This window comes from Panthera pardus, unplaced genomic scaffold (genome assembly GCF_024362965.1).
Source record: "Panthera pardus isolate Hobbes unplaced genomic scaffold, ASM2436296v1 HiC_scaffold_3, whole genome shotgun sequence".
Classification (NCBI taxonomy): domain Eukaryota; kingdom Metazoa; phylum Chordata; class Mammalia; order Carnivora; family Felidae; genus Panthera; species Panthera pardus.
The window spans coordinates 52,732,895-52,748,745 of record NW_026526876.1 but is presented as its reverse complement, the minus strand read 5'-3'; the positions used below and the strand labels follow the sequence as shown (position 1 = coordinate 52,748,745).

The following is a 15,851-nucleotide window of genomic DNA, read 5'->3' as shown; positions in this document are numbered from 1 at the left end:
GTTTGTGAGGATCAGAGGGTTTTATAAGTTTGTGGGCCTATGCAGAACAACCCAGGCAGGTGATTGTACCTGTCCTCTCCTTCCAGAAGGGAGTTGCCTTCAGTAGGGAGAAGGAAGAACACATCTGGGACAAGGAGGAAAGGTCCTGTCCTCCCACCCTCTATGAGTTAGGCACACATGAGTTCTTAGAGATCCTACCTGTCCCAATGGGAAAGCGGTGGGGTTCTCATCATGGCTCCACACCTGGGTTACTGTGTGGCCTGATATCAGTTACTTTCTCTCTCTCTCTCTCTCTCTCTCTCTCTCTCTCTCTCTCCTTAAAACTGTAAAAGGGAAGTGGTTGTAGGACCACATGGTCACTAAGGCCTCATCCAGCTGTGAGCCACGCTCCCCAGCTACTGAAATCAGCACTGCCCATTATGAGGTAAGGAGCTTTATCTCCTCAGGGCTGAAGCATCTAGGTTTGCCCCAGGCTCCTCACTCCACCCTCTTGGGGAGTCTGCTGGGAGGGGTGTCTGGAACTAGACACCACCTGTCTCCTAATTTTCCCAACTCACTCTGAACTTTTCAAGTGACGGGGCATCTGGCCTCTGGTAGGGCTGAGAGAAGTGCGTTGGGCCCAGCATCCCACAGAGTCAGAGATGAGCCAGGATCATAAGAATCAAGGATGCATGTATTGAGCCAGAGCCTGTACACGGACACTACCAGAAGGAGACACTCCAGGGGCTCAGCCGCCTTAGCTCCATTTTACAGACGAGGAAGCCGTGTCCATGCGATCTCACTCGTTGACCCAACCACAGGGCTCCTAAAGACAGCTAACTCTCCCTGACTCATTTAACCTCTTGACAACACTATTCAAGGCATCACTACTATAATCTTCATCATCCGGGTAAGGAAACTACAGCTCAGAGAGGGTAAGATTAGCTCATTCAGGTCTGCACAGCAGGTAAGAGGGGGAGTCAGAATGTTTAGTGTTTGTTTTGAAAACCTCACTTATTATTTCATGTTTACTCCTCCAGGTGCTGCCTCAGTTTCTTCTGAATAATTACTTTCTGAGTCACCAGAGGCACTGAACTGAATGACACAGATGAAAGGCACCCATTTTATTTTGCCACCTGTTTTGATCTGCACTCTTGCAAAGGTCGGTACTGACTCACGAGTCAAAGACAGGCCTTTGTTATGTTAAATAGCAGTAATTCATAACCCACATGTTTAAAAAAAGCTACGAATTTTATTTACGCATTTTCTTTGTACCAGGTAGGGTGGATAGCAGCATCATTTAGTCCTTACGTCAACCTTCTTGTTATCCCTATTCTACAGATGAGCAAGGAAGGGTGAGAAAGACTAGCTGAATGCCCAAAGTCATCCTGCCATCAGGTGTCAGAGCCAGGATCCAGCGTGAGTGACCGTCATGTGGTTCTCAACCTAAGCTGTGAATTAGGATCACGTGGGGAGCTTTTGGAAATTAGGATGTTGTGCCCTCCCCCAGACGAACCGAGTCAGGATCTCTGGGATGCAGAGGGTAGAGCATCCGTGTCTGGTAAAGCTGATGCTCAGTGAAGGCTCAAAATTGCTGCTTTACTGGCAGAGGATTCTTTCCCACTAGCTGGTCATGCCAAGTGACTAAGTGGTGTCAACTTTCCAGAAGCCCCCTGTGGTTATGAGGGTTGCCTCAGCCTTCTTGGTGCCAGAGAGGTAAATACCAGAGCTTCCTGCCACCAGCGCTACCCCACACATATAATGCGAGACATTTATGTACTTTTCCATTTTCCAGTAACTCTGCTTTAAAAAATCTGTTTTTGGGGGCTCCTGGGTGGCTCAGTCGGTTGAGTGCCCGACCGGCTTAGGTCATGATCTCACGGTTCATGACTTCGAGTCCCGTGTTGGGTTCTGTGCTGACAGCTTGGAGCCTGAAGCTTGCTTCCGGTTCTGTGTCTCCCTTTCTCTCTGCCCCTCCCCCACACCTCAAAAATAAATAAACATAAAAAAATTTTTTTAATAAAAATCTGTTCTTCTTAATTTTTAAAATTTTAAAAAAATTTTATTTTATTTTTTATTTTGAAAGAGATAGAGAGCAAGCCAGGGAGGGACAGAGAGAGAGGGAGGCAGAATCCCAAGCAGGCTCTGTGTTGTTGGTGCAGAGCCCAATGTGGGGTTTGAACTCACGAACTGTGAGATCATGACCTGAGCCGAAATCCAGAGTCGGATGCTTAACCGACTGAGCCGCCCAGGCGTTCCTCTAGTAACTCTGTTTCAAACGAAAGTGAAAAGAACCGAGTGAAATTGATTGGCAAAATCAATGTTTTATCTAACCCTATATATATATATATATATATATATATATATATATATATATATAATTGCAACATATAATAAACATAAAAATAATTAATAGATGTTATACATTCTTTTTGTTGTTGTTGTTTGATCAAGTCTTAGAAATCTGTCAAGTATGTTATCCTGACAGCAAGTCTCACTTTGGACCAGCCTCATTTCAAGTGCTCGACAACAACAATGTGGTGAAAGTGGCTTTAGAACATTTTCTCTGGCCCTTGCTTCCACCCCCAAGGTCTCAGATTCATACAGGAATTATCACAGTATGCCCAGAGAAAGTGTCCCTCATTGGATTTTCACGGACTTCTAGGTACCAATCTATCTTATTACCTACACACAGTCTCTTCAATCTGTAATAAAAAATCTCTGCCCTCCCAAATGCCCAATGATTACCCCCATAGCATTAGCTAGTACCTCCGTCCCATCACATAATGACCATCGTTGTGTATGTATGGTGAGAATATTTAAGCTTTACTCTCTTAGTAACCATTCCACCCACTGACTCTTTATGAAGGGTCTAGCCTTGGGCAGAATTCCAGGAATTTCACTTTGGCAAGATGATAGAAGGCCAGACCTCCTCCCTTCATACTCCTTTCTTGGTTTGTTTCTAAAAAGTGAAATGTCTTGAGAAGTAATTTGATGATATGGATCAGGAGACATAAAAAAAATATCCATTCCCTTTGACCAAGTAATTTCCTAAGGAAATAATCTGAAAGAGTAGAGAAAGCTTCATGCCTGGAGATGCTTATCGGGGTCTTATTTACGCTATGAAAATAATTGGACACCCCCCAAATGTTCGGCGCTGGTGGGGTGATTACAGAGGCTGAGCTGAGTCTGAAGAGTGGGAAATCATGCAGCCATTTAAAACACTATCAGAAAGTCATCATAAAGGAGACTTCTTATGGAAAAACACAAAGGGGAAAGAGTAAGAATCAAAATTGTTTATGCAGGATTGTAAGCATGGAAAAATATCTCAACACAACAAAATAACAGAAAGAGAATACACCAAGGAGCTCAAAGTAGTTTTCTTTGGGTGGTATTATGATGGGCAATTTTTCCCTTCCTTTTTTCCATTTATCTGTATTTTTTTGAAACACAGTGAGTACATACTCCTTTCATAATAAAATAGGCTCTGTCATAATAAGTAAACAGAGTTAGGGGGGAAAAAGAAACTTTAAAAAGCAGTTAGAAAGTCTTCTGGATGTTAGAAAAATCGTTTGGCTACGCCTCTGGGGTCCCGGGGGAGGGGAGGGAGTAGCAAAGGGGATTATGGGTGTGGAGGCTCCACTGTTGCCAGGCAGATTTGCATTTTGCACACTGATGCATCATTTCTGACAATTTGCAAAGTCTTCCTAGGGCCTTGGACTGGGGCTGCCCCTCAAACAAAAAGCCAGTTTGTGAGGAAGACCCCTCTTCAGTGGTGTTGACACAACAAACTCTTTCTTCAGCCTGGAGCTGCAAAATGGACGTATTCAGCACCCTCAGGAAGAGGCTGGACAAGGAGAGGCTCAGTTGCTCTAAGTCTAAAATTAAGTGTCTGAGAAGAACAACTATTTTCGAATCCCCTGGGCGGCAGCATCTTTCGTCTGAGTTTGAAACCCCGAGGCCTTCTAGAGTCTATGCTTTCCAAAAGGGAGCCTCATAACCTTTATTGTAAAAGAAGCTCCGAGGAGGGGCGTTGGCTGAGGCATCTTAGGAGACAGGTGTTAATGTGCCCATTTCATAGACAATGAAACTGAGGCTCAGAGGGTGTGGAGAAAGTCACTACAGGAGTGAGGGGCACGCCTGGGGTCTAAATTCAGGCCTGCCTGGCTCCGAAGCGGATGTACTTCCATTGTGTGACATCTCTGCCTTCTCTTCGGCTCTACTCTGCAGGGGCTAAGAGGGGGAGGGCATGCCTTGGAAGACAGAAAATCGGCTGCTGAGTTGGCCCCCAGGACTGGGCTGAGTCCTGCCCAGTTAGATTTTCCCATTGCTGGGTTCTCACAGTTTAATGCAAAAAGGAAAAGAGACCTGTCCCCCAATGGCCACGGCCACATAGCCTGTTCCAAACAGACCCCATCGGCAATCAACCCAGCTGGCGCGCTGTCCTCAAAGTTGAGGAAAGGTTTGACCAAAGAGGCCATTCTTATCTGAAGGGAGGATCTTTGGCCCTCCCAAAACGAGGGGAGATGGGCTGTGTTATTTGTAGGGGTTATTTAGAATGCAGGCAACTGTTCCTTCTCCCCAAATGAGCAACCCAACCCAAGACCATGGTGGCTCGGGTGGCTCGTGTGTCATCCTCTCCTGACAAGGATTGACAAAGGGTCCTCTGTATTCGGCAGGTGATGGGGGTCGTCTCCCTGTGGGCAGCGGAAGACTGAGGAATAACTCAGGCAAGCTGCACACATGCCGGCTGTCAGAGTGATTCACAGAGTAATTACTGAATAATACAGTGTAAACTATTAGGAGATAATAACAATAAGTCAGGATTGACTCATCGCTTTGAAAACTTGGGGCTGCCAGACCTGCCAGTTATTTGCTCTTTCTCCAAGTCTGTAAAACAGTGTAATCTGAGCCAAGTCTGGCAGCTGGATTCAAAAGAGACAGATCTATTATTCCTTTTTTTTTTTTTACATTAAACTGTGAGAACCCCAGAAATGGGAAAATATTAATGCAAGCAGTTAGGCTAATATCAGCTCAAGTGTCCAGATAAAATGATAATTGTCAGCCACCTAAAACCGCTAGCTATGGGGTGGGTCCTGAAAGCCAAAAATAAAGCCAGGGCAGAAGGATGGACATGCCTTGTTCTAACGGAAAGGAAAACAAAATCACATAATGAAAGCCAGAATTGCTGGAACACCCACTATGTGCCAGGTAATTTACACACGTTCCCTTCACGTTCTCACAAATTAGCAATTGGGAAAGCTTGGTCTCATTTTTGGGTTGAAGAAACTGTGGTTTAGTTTAATCTAAGTAGTGCAGGCGAAGTGACAGAGGTCGAAGGTAGGGGAGATAGGTTTCACACTCATATACGAGGGGTTTCAAAATCCAGGCATTTTCCACCACTCCGGGCTGTCCCAGGAGCTGTCTGGGTGGGTCAGGGGACGCATAAGCCTGGTTGACCTCTGGGAGAACCTATACTCTTTAGGGGCTTCAAAAGAAGAAAAATGCCATGCCCTGTGGCTGCCACCAGGATTGGCCACGTGCATGACAGAAGCAGGTCCAAGCACAAGGGGGTCCCCAGCTGAGGGGCTACAGCCACATGTGCATGAAGGTGACAATGTCCAAGCTCAGAATTATTGATCAAATACGCAGGAAGCAACTATGTCACGTTAGGATTTCGGGCCACAAAGATGACAAAGACAGTCCCTACATACAGTTCAGCCTGCCAGCTCCCATCCCCGGACACACAAGTGCTACACAGAAACAGGAGACTCATAGAAGGGGGAGGAACTAAGGCAGAGTTTCCTTTCTAAAAAAAAAAATTTAATGTTTATTTATTTTTGAGAGAGAGACAGAGCACGAGCAAGGGAGGGGCAGAGAGAGAGGGAGACACAGAATCTGAAGCAGGCTCCAGGCTCTGAGCTGTAGGCACAGAGCCCGACGTGGGGCTCGAACTCGTGAACCATGAGATCATGACCGACTCAAAGTCCTACGTTTAACCAACTGAACCACCCAGGCACCTGCAGAGTTTCCTTTGCATGGAGGTGGCATTAGAGTGAAGACTTGAGGGGTAATTAGGAGAGAAAAGGAAGCGTTTAGAGAGAAGAGCCTAAGTATGCAAAAGCACCAGGCACCAAAGTTCTGGGGTGCCAATGTGCTGTGGCAGAGTGGGGCATGCACAGGAGGAGGGAGAGTGTGATAAACTAGGTATACCACACACACGGTCTGGGCTTGATCTAGCAGCAGTAGGGAGATGGGCGAATGGACTGGTGATGACTCTGGGAGAGTTCCTTTCGGGGCAGGCTGGGTGCAGGATCCAGATACAGTGCCTAGAATCCAGGCCTGGAAACCAGGAGGTCTGGAGGGAGGAAGAGAGCCAAAGGGAGGGAGGGAAGGGACTGGAACAAAGGGGGAGGTTGCCCGGAAAGCCTGGGGCAGAGATCTAGGCTGTGCTCTGTAGTGGAAGGAGGGAACAGGGAACAGTAAAGGGCTTCCCTTGGACCAGAGCTTTCTGGACCCGGGATTTCCATGGGCAGCTCCCTGGAACTGATGAGGGCCCAGCCAGCAGCTAGTTTTCCAAGGGTGGTCCTGGAGGCCTTCTGGTATTTCACCATACGTCCAAAACTTTGGAGCTAGTCTCCCTGCTGAGCTTGTCAAATCTCTCCTCTGCTTCTGTCCCTGCCATTCAGCACCCCCACCCCGAGCCACTCCATGGAAGAGTAGGGCGGGGGGGGGGGGGGGTGGGTAGGAGCAGGGTGGTCCTGGGACAGTCACAGACCTGCATCTGCCTTCTCAACCTGCTGCTGGCCGTCCCCTGGCCTCAGACACCTCCCTGCCCCCAGGCTCTCTGTCCTTCGAGACAGTTTCAGGATCATTTCAAAGCTTTAAAAAATGGGGTTTATAACTCCAGTGTCTCTAGGTCACTCATTTATTCTGTTGAGGTTCTTTATTCTTCACAAGGAAAGAGCAAGGAGAAATGCCACGTCAAGCTGAGCCAAGCCATACTGGATGAGGCCTGCAGCAAAAGGAAAAATGACTAGTACTAAGCCTATCTTTATTTAAAATGCAGATCTTTTGTTCATCGCGAGGTGTTTCTTTTCTGACCTTAATTTTGATTTTTATTTAGTTTTTGATTTTTATTTATTTATTTATTTATTTGGAGGGGGAGAAGGTGTTTAATTCTCAGGGAAGGTCATCGGGGCCGTGAGCCCCGCCCCTGCGCCCTCAGGGCCCCGCCCCTCCTTAATTTTGATTTTTTTTTTTTACTTTTTTTTTTTTTTTTACATTTTATTTATTTTTGAGAAACAGAGTGAGACAAAGCGTGAGCAGGGGAGGGGCAGAGAGGGAAGGAGACACAGAATCTGAAGCAGGCTCCAGGCTCTGAGCAAGCAGTCAGCACAGAGCCCGACGCGGGGCTCGAACCCACAAACTGTGAGATCATGACCTGAGCCGAAGTCGGACGCTCAACCAACTGAGCCACCCAGGTGCCCCATGATTTTTAAAAAGTACTGTATTTAGGGGCGCCTGGGTGGCTCAGTCCATTAAGCAGCTGACTCTTGATTTCAGCTCCGGTCATGCTCTCACAGTTCGTGAGATGGAGCCTCGCGTCAGGCCTACTGCTGTCAGCACAGTCCACTTTGGATCTTCTGTCCCCCTCTCTCTGCCCCTCCCCTGCTCATTCTCTCTCTCGGTCTCTCTTCCTCACTCTCCCTCTTTCTCTCAATAAATAAACTTTTAAAAATGTATAAGAAGTATTGCATTTAAATCTGCTTTATCTTGAGATTTTTGGCACCCCTGAAGTTTTTGCACCCGGACAAGGGCTTCCTTTCCCCAGTGCCTGGCAGGGGCCTGAAGGAGATGAGCGCCTACTGTATGCTTTACAGGACCTGGTTGGTCCTCACAGGGCTGTGGGGGGTATCATTCATCCAGTTCTGCAGGTGAGGACCGTGAAGCCCAGAAAGGTTAAGTGAGTTGCTCAAGGCTTGCCTGTGTCTGGAGAGCGATTGGCGTTTCCAGGTTCTGTCTGAGCCTCTCTCTCTCTCTCTCTCTTTGGAGAGCCGGCTGGAGCCTGACTGATTCTACAAAGCCAGGCCTGTTGATTGTGGTGTAACCTGTCACACACGAGGTAACGGGGCTTCTGTTGGCTGCTACAAAAAGGCACCAGACGGTCAGATTTGTCAGTGTGCTCATGGCACAGAGGAGCCGGAAAGACTCTGAATCTAGACAAATAGCCTTGGTTCTTGAGACAGAAATATTCCTAGAGCAGAGAAGGGTGATTTGTCAGGCTGCCTGGGCTGGATGGAAATGTCTTCCGAGAACATCCAGCTCCCTTTTTAATTTGGGGCTCTTCAAACACCCCACCAGAGCTGGCTTTATGCTCGTGAGTGGTCCTGCCCTCTCAGAGAGGGGACATGGGAGAGATAAGTGGTCCCAGGGCCCCCATCAGGCCCTGCCATTGGCACTCCGGTGAGGGAACAGCAACAGAACCCAAAATGCTTGGACTCTGCAGTCTAGCAGACCTGGGTTCAAACCCTGACTCCACCACTTCATAGAGTAACCATGGCTACCATTTGTTGAGGACTGCTTAGGCCACTGGTGACCTCACAGAGCCTCATCATGATTCTACCTTCTACGGTTGTGGAAACTGAGGCTCTGAGAAGTGTTGTTGCCCAAGGACATGCAGTGGTTAAGAGCAGAATCCAGATTTTCAACCTAAGATGGACTGACTCCGAAGTTCTTGCTAGGCTTTCTCCTGGGAAGTGTGGGACCTGGGGCAGAGCCTCAGTTTCTTCCACTGTTCAATGGGGCTAGTGATGCTGTCAGCATTTTTGTGAGGATACAATGAGGTCATGCATTTGGTGACCATCCATCGGGTGACCGTACTGCTCTGGGCCCCCGCTGGCTCTGGAAGCAGGAGGATGAGGACAGGTCTGGCAAAAGGGAACTCACAGGCTACCAGGAGAAGCTGGGAGTAAACGGAGATGGGAGCCTCCCATGAGAGATGCGTGGCGGAGGAGAGCTGGGCTGACCGGGAGGAAGGGTGTAAGCGGGTGAGACCCCCAGGGTGGCTTCCTAGAGGAGGTGACATCCAGCTTGGGTTTTGAAGAAAAGGGGGGAAAGGTGATTCCAGGCAGTAAGTGCAAATCAGAGGTACAAAGGCCCGCGTGCACGGGCATGGCCAGGGGTGCTGGCGAGAGCATGCATTCCTAGCAGGGGGAATTGTTGCTGATGGTGAAAATCAGTTCTTGGGGAGGAGGGCGAACAATCTTGGATATTTTAACGGTTTGTGGCCTTCCAAAGGGTCACGGTGCACAAACAGATATACAGCATATTTGAGATACTAAAATTTCTTGGGAAGATGAGGAGAAAAAGTCTAAAAAGTCTCTCTAGGCTACAACATGGATGAACCTGGAGGATACTACGCTAAGTATGCTAGGCATAAAAGATAAATATTGCACGATTCCACTTATGCGAGGCCCCTAGAGTCGTCAAATTCATACAGAAAGAAAGTACAGTGGTAGTTGCCTGGAGCTGGGGCGTAGGGCCAAGGGGAGTTATTGTTGAATAGGTCAGAGTTTCAGCTCAGCAAAATGAACAATTCTGGAGATTTGATGTACAACAATGTGAATATACTTAATGTGATTGAACCGTACACTTAGAAATGTTTAAATGGTAAATTTTACATTATCTTTCTTTTCACCACAATAATTTTTTTTTTAACGAAAAAAGAGAGCCTCCTTAGGAAAAAAGCAGCCATCGATAATACATGGATGAATGGTCGTGGTTATGTTCTGATAAAAAAACCTTATTTACAAAGTAGAGTGCGTTTGGATTTGGCCTGTGGGCTGCAGTTTGCTGACCCCTGCTATGCACTCAGGGGATTCAATCTGTATTTTAAGAGGCCACTTTGGCGTCTCCATTTGGATCGGAGAGAGTGTGAGATCGTGACCTGAGCCGAAGTCGGACGTTCAACCAACAAAGCCACCCAGTTGCCCCTTAATTAAGAACTTTCTGAACTTTCTAGATAAGGTGAGTAGGGCATGAATAATTATCAGCATCCCTAGCTTGCATCCGAAGAGACCAAACTCTGGCAGATGAAGAAATTGGCCCCTGACAGGGGTCCTTCCCACCCCCAGCACAGTGCCTAGCCCTCGAGGTGGGCGCCTTTTCTTTCCCTATGCCAGGCAGGCAGTGTCCTTTTTTTTTTTTAAAATGCTTAATTTACTTATTTTGAGAGAGAGAGAGGGAGAGAGAGAGAATCCCAAACAGGCTCCATGCTGTCAGTGCAGAGCCTGACTCGGGGTTCAGTCTCACAAACCATGAGATCATGACCTGAGCCGAAACCAAGAGTCAGACACTTAACCAACCGAGCCACCCAGGTGTGCCAGAGGCAGTGTCTTCTGAGTGGGGGTAGGATAAAGCTGCCTCTCTTTTTGACCGTGTGCACACCCAGGGCTGTGATGGCTCCAGACCCTGACACCCTGAGAAGGGAAGAGATATACCTCTTTGACATCATCTTAGCCACAGCAAGAAGAGCCAGAGCCAGATCTGGCAGTGGTGACAATCAGAGAGCTATCTGATATTCCTCTGTAGGTCATTTGCTAGCAAAATCTGCCTGCTCCCCCCACCCCCCTCCCCTGTCAAACCTTCCCCCACCCCCAACATTTCATACCTTTGATTCATTAAATCCAACTGTTGGAACTGCAGGTAACACTCAGAATTGTATTTTAAGCAGGCAAGGATTGACTGCTTTAAAGGTGGCCCCTCTAAAAAGGTTAATATTATAAATATAAATGCACCTTAAATGCCTAATACATAACCAAGTGCCACAAATGTGGAAATGTCAGCAGCGCTAAAACTCAGAAAACAAGAGAAAAAGACAGCTTGCCTCTGCTCTCTGCTGTATTTTGTGAAGGTCTGTGCTGCTAAGCCAGGCTGCCAGTTGGGCTGGTGACACACCTCCAGGTCCCCTTGTGGCCAGCGGGCCATTGGGCGTGAGTGGATCAGAGGAAAAAAACTACTGTCAGGGTCTCTTAAGCTGCCAGAGTTTGGTCTCCTCAGATGCAAGCTAGGGATGCTGATAATTATTCTTGCCCTACTCACCTTATCTAGAAAGTTCAGAAAGTTCTTAATTAAGGGGTGCCTGGGTAGCTCAGTTGGTTGAATGTTCGATTTTGGCTCAGGTCATGATCTCACGTGGCTCCTGAATTTGAGCCCCACATTGGACCTGCTGCTGTCAGCGCAGAGCCCGCTTTGGATCTTCTGTCCCCCTCTCTCTCTGACCCTTCCCCGCTCGCGCTCGCTCTCAAAAATAAATAAATCTTTAAAAAAAGCGTTCTTAATTCACTATGAATCCCACCACAAGTGTTGGGTAATGCTATTTTTCTCTAGTACCTAGATCAGGGCTCGGCACGCAGTCATTGCTCAATAAACACTCACTGAATGAACATTTCTTCTCTCTGCTTACATCTTTAAAAAACATTTTTAATGTTTATTTTTGAGAGAGAGAGGGAGACAGAGCATGAGAGGGGGAGGGGCAGAGAGAGGGAGACACAGAATCCGAAGCAGGTTCCAGGCTCTGAGCTGTCAGCACAGATCCCAATGCCAACCTACAAACTATGAGACTTGAACCTACAAACTATGAGATCATGACCTGAGCCAAAGTCAGAAACCCAACCAACTGAGCCACCCAGGGCTCCCCTTACAACTTTTTCTTCTTCCCAAGGTCTGTATTGCTTTGAAATTGGCTTTCATTAGTTTAGATTAATGCTAAAATTTCAGGTATGACTTCCCCCAGGGTGTGCTTGTGTTTTCTGGGAAATGATGTCAGAGAGAAACTTTTCTAAGATTTAAAGGAATAGATGACTAATAGTGGAATTTCAAGTGAATCAATAGTGCAGGGAAGGAGGCATTCATGATCCTCAAATTAGACTGCGGAGGGGGTGAGACTTGGTGAGACTCCGGGCACACCAAGCGAGTTCTGTGTAGTGAGTATGTGTGTGTGCGTACGTGTGTGGAGGGAGACGTGGGTGTGTGTGAATGAATATGTGCACATGTGTATGCATAGATAAGCCAGGGCCAGGATTAGGGTAAAGCAAGTGAAATGCTGGGGAGCATGGCTTAAGGAGGCACTTATTCTCGGGTGCTAACCCAGCTCTTGTGTGACCCCGGGAGTGAACGCCTCTGTAAATATCGTGTCTCTATGTGCCTCACCCTGGTCCCAGCCTTGGGATATTCACACGTGTGTAGGGAAGGGGACTTGTTTAAAATTAGTTCAAGAGGAAGAGCCAACATCCTGATTCTAAAAAGCCTTCCAAACCAAGGACAGATTTCCTTAAATTTTGGATTTAGAGGAGATGATTAAGGTCAATCAATCCAATGGCAATCAAATGTTAATGTGCATCAAAATCACCTGGCCAAAGCTAGTTAAACCTCTAGATTCCCAGGCCCAGGCCCAGGCCCAAGATTCAGGGCTGGGGCCCTAGAATCTGCATGTTTGATAGGCATACCTGCTCCTCATTTCAAGTAATTCTGATGTGGGTTGTCCGGGACCACCTACAGAGAAACTCTTATAGTTAGGGTGATCGTGCAATTCATCATCCAAACCAGGTCGCTTTGAGAATGAAAGGAATTTGTCACAGCTTAAATCAGAGGGTGGCAACTGTGCCTGTTTCTGTAATAAAGTTTATTGGAGCATAGCCACGCCATTACCCATGGCTGCAGAGTTCTAAACTGTAATGGCAGAGTTGAGTAGTTGCAACAGAGACCACATGGTTTGCAAGGCTTAAAATATTTACTCTCTGGTTTTTTTTTTTTTTTTTTACAGAAACAGTTTCCAACGCCTGGTTTGGATTACTGTTCAACAAAAGTTTACCTCGCCTCCCCCAGCTCTTCCTTCTGTGGGCAGAGTATGCATCTCCACGTTGTTGATATTGGGCTTAGCCATGTCTCTTACTTTGGGTGATGGGGTGTTAGGGACATGACATGGGCTTACTCTCTTGTTCTGCTCTCATGCCAATGAGAAGAACATGTCCTGACTAGCCTGTGGGTCCATGGAGAATGAAGGATACACGAAACAGACCCAGACCCAATTCACTGTGTACAGCCAAGCCCAGCATATCCACAGACTCACGAGCGAGCATAATGGATTGTTGTTTTAAGTCATTGAATTTTAGGGTGGTTTGTTAAGCAGCATTATTACAGCAATCACTGACTGATACTGAGATACCATCAATAATTACTCTGTTTACAGGCATAATCTGGAAATGGTTACCTTATCTATAGTCTAACCATCCTCCTTGCACGTAGAAGGAAGCTGAGGCTCAGAGGGGTTGGGGTTGGGCCAAGTAAATTTTGGGTAATTCCTGGCTGCCTCCCTGCACTGCATCATTCAAAATTGGGTTGTGGATACACAGCTACACAACTTCTGAAGAGAGATGCTTAGTGGTCCTTGAGATAAACTGGAGTGGGCTTAGGGTGAGGTGGGGTCAGGTTGGGATTTGCCCTGAGTGCTGATGCCCCTTTGCCAGGGTGCTGGGTAAAGGCCTGCCTCAGACCGACGACGTCTCTTGAGATGAATGCCCCTACCCACTCCTGAACAAATAAATAGCAAGAAAAATGCAACCCAAGGGAAGCAGCACCAAGAATAATTATATAGCAGTCACATATTTTGATTCAAACTTAATGTTGCTTAGCAAAAGAAAATGTGCTGTGAATAAACAGAGATCAATTCATGCCACCAGCAAGTGGCATGTGACATTAGCAGGAGATGTCCTTAAGTCCTTCTGAGAGCCTCCACAATCCCACGCCCATGCAGAACAAGGGCCCTCCCAAGGGCCCTCCCAAGGGGTTCCTTGTGAGGAAGTTTGCAAAGTGGAAGGGGCCACCTGTGAAATCCTGACTCTGGTGCTAGGGATTTAAATTGCAAACTGGTTTTTTTGTGGAGGGGTGTGTGTGTGTGTGTGTGTGTGTGTGTGTTTATGGGTAACTTTGTGCAAGTTTATGTGTGTGCTTGTGTTTTGTGTGTGGTTCTTGTGCAGTTCTTGGTGTCTGTATATGTTCATATGTATGTATGTGGGTTTATGTGTATGATTGTGTTGTCTGACATTGTCAGTGTCCCTCTGCTTGCTTGCTGCCCTTACCTAGAGCCTGGCCACTCCTGGGAGAGTTGGATGACCATAATACTGTCCATTGACTGGTTAAATCCACATGAGAACTGTAAGTGATCAGTAACTCTTAACTCAGCCTTCCTACCCAGAAAAGCCACAGCTCTGGTTTGGGGGCTTGCAGGGCAGGGAGGTGATTTTCCCTGATTCAGTCCATTCCATCATTTTTGTGTATCTGAGGATGACAAACCTTTGGGGAAAACCCATATCCTCTTCACAGCTCCCCTCCTGCTCCTACTCATTAATTCCAGACTGAGTCTGCCTCTATGGCTTATACCCATGATGCCATGCCACCTTCTCCTTCTTGGGGACCAGGACAGATCTGGATAGGCTGGGCAAGACAGGGTCCTGGATTGAGGTTGGGTGGGCTTGAGATGCTACTCAGAGAGACCAGAAGTTCATATACCCAAGGGACACATGCAAACTGTAGCCTAATAGGTGAGTCGAGGTCTTGTCTAGATGTGGCTTCAAGCAGCTGGACTGAGGAATAGGAGGGAAACTGAGACCGGCCAGGGACCAGGAGTCAGGAATCCAAGTTGGGGCAGGTAAGAGGGCAAGGCAGGTAAGACACAAGACTGTGAACATTCCAGAGGGGCCAGAGTCTCATACGGGGCCTGCCCAAATGGCCTAGAGCCAGGTGGGCCTGCTAACACATTCAGGGCTGGACTAGGCTGACAATTGGTGGGCTTCTCCTCTAGGAAGCTTTCCATAACAAGCCCATTGTTCTTCAACCACACATTGAACCCTGATTCTACACTCCTCAATCCTCTCCAGAGTAGCTCTGTGATTCTTAACAGATTCCACAGGCTCTTCTAAGAATTTGTTCAACTTCTCTGGACGTTTCGTCTCCTCCACGCGCTAGCTGCCTATGGTTCAAGCCACATCCTTGACACTTGTCATCGACTTGCTTCATTATATTACTGGTTTTTGCATGTGTCCAAATCTCTTATCTCCAGCCAGACTGAAAGCTCCCTTGGCACAGAAAAGTGTCTGTCTCATCTTTGCCTTCCTTCTGTGCCATACACTTGCATGGACTCAAGCCACCTTTTGACTGGTGGGTTGATGTGGCTGTCAGTATCACAAAGCCTTCTGTACATGAGAGACATTCAGCCTTAGCCATATTTTCTTCCTCTGCATCCTTCAGTGTCAAAATTCTGTGACGCCTCCACCCGCAGCCCACAGGCTCAGTGCTGCCTAGTTCTTGAGTCAACTCAGCTCCTCACTCCACCCTTCATCACCATCAGCTCCACCATCCCCAGATGTGCTCACCCAAAATGCATTGGATCTCTTCTCCATGGAAAAGTCATGGATGGATCCGTATGGAATCCCCATGGAGCTCCTTCATCCACATTTTCCCTCCCATACCTGACTGTCCTTTACCCCTTTCTGTTTTGCAGATGATCATTCTTTAAGACGTGCATTAGCCATCACTTTCTCTGTGAAACTTTCCCTGATTCCTCCAGGCTGATTTTTGTGCTCCAGTCTCTGTCCTCCCATGGGACCTTGCTCATCTCTCCTGATAGCACTTAGCATATCATGGTGTCAAAATCGACTTAGATGTCCAACTTCCCCATGAGACAGGAAGGCCCCTGAGACAGATGGAGCAGAGTGGAGACAAAAGCAGGGCTGGATATCAAGGGGTCAGTGGCAGGAATGTCCATTGCTGGACAGTGAGGACTATTCTGCAATACCACCAGACACATACAG

General features: G+C 47.3%; 1 long non-coding RNA gene across 1 annotated transcript; it reads left to right on the top strand.

Annotated features, from left to right (window-relative positions):
• Nucleotides 1–481: 481 nt before the first annotated feature.
• LOC109251926 (uncharacterized) lies at nt 482–13,202 on the top strand. Its single transcript, XR_008418742.1, has 4 exons — nt 482–889; nt 1,020–1,145; nt 1,326–1,398; nt 12,806–13,202. It is a non-coding gene; the product is annotated as an uncharacterized LOC109251926 (long non-coding RNA).
• Nucleotides 13,203–15,851: the final 2,649 nt, after the last annotated feature.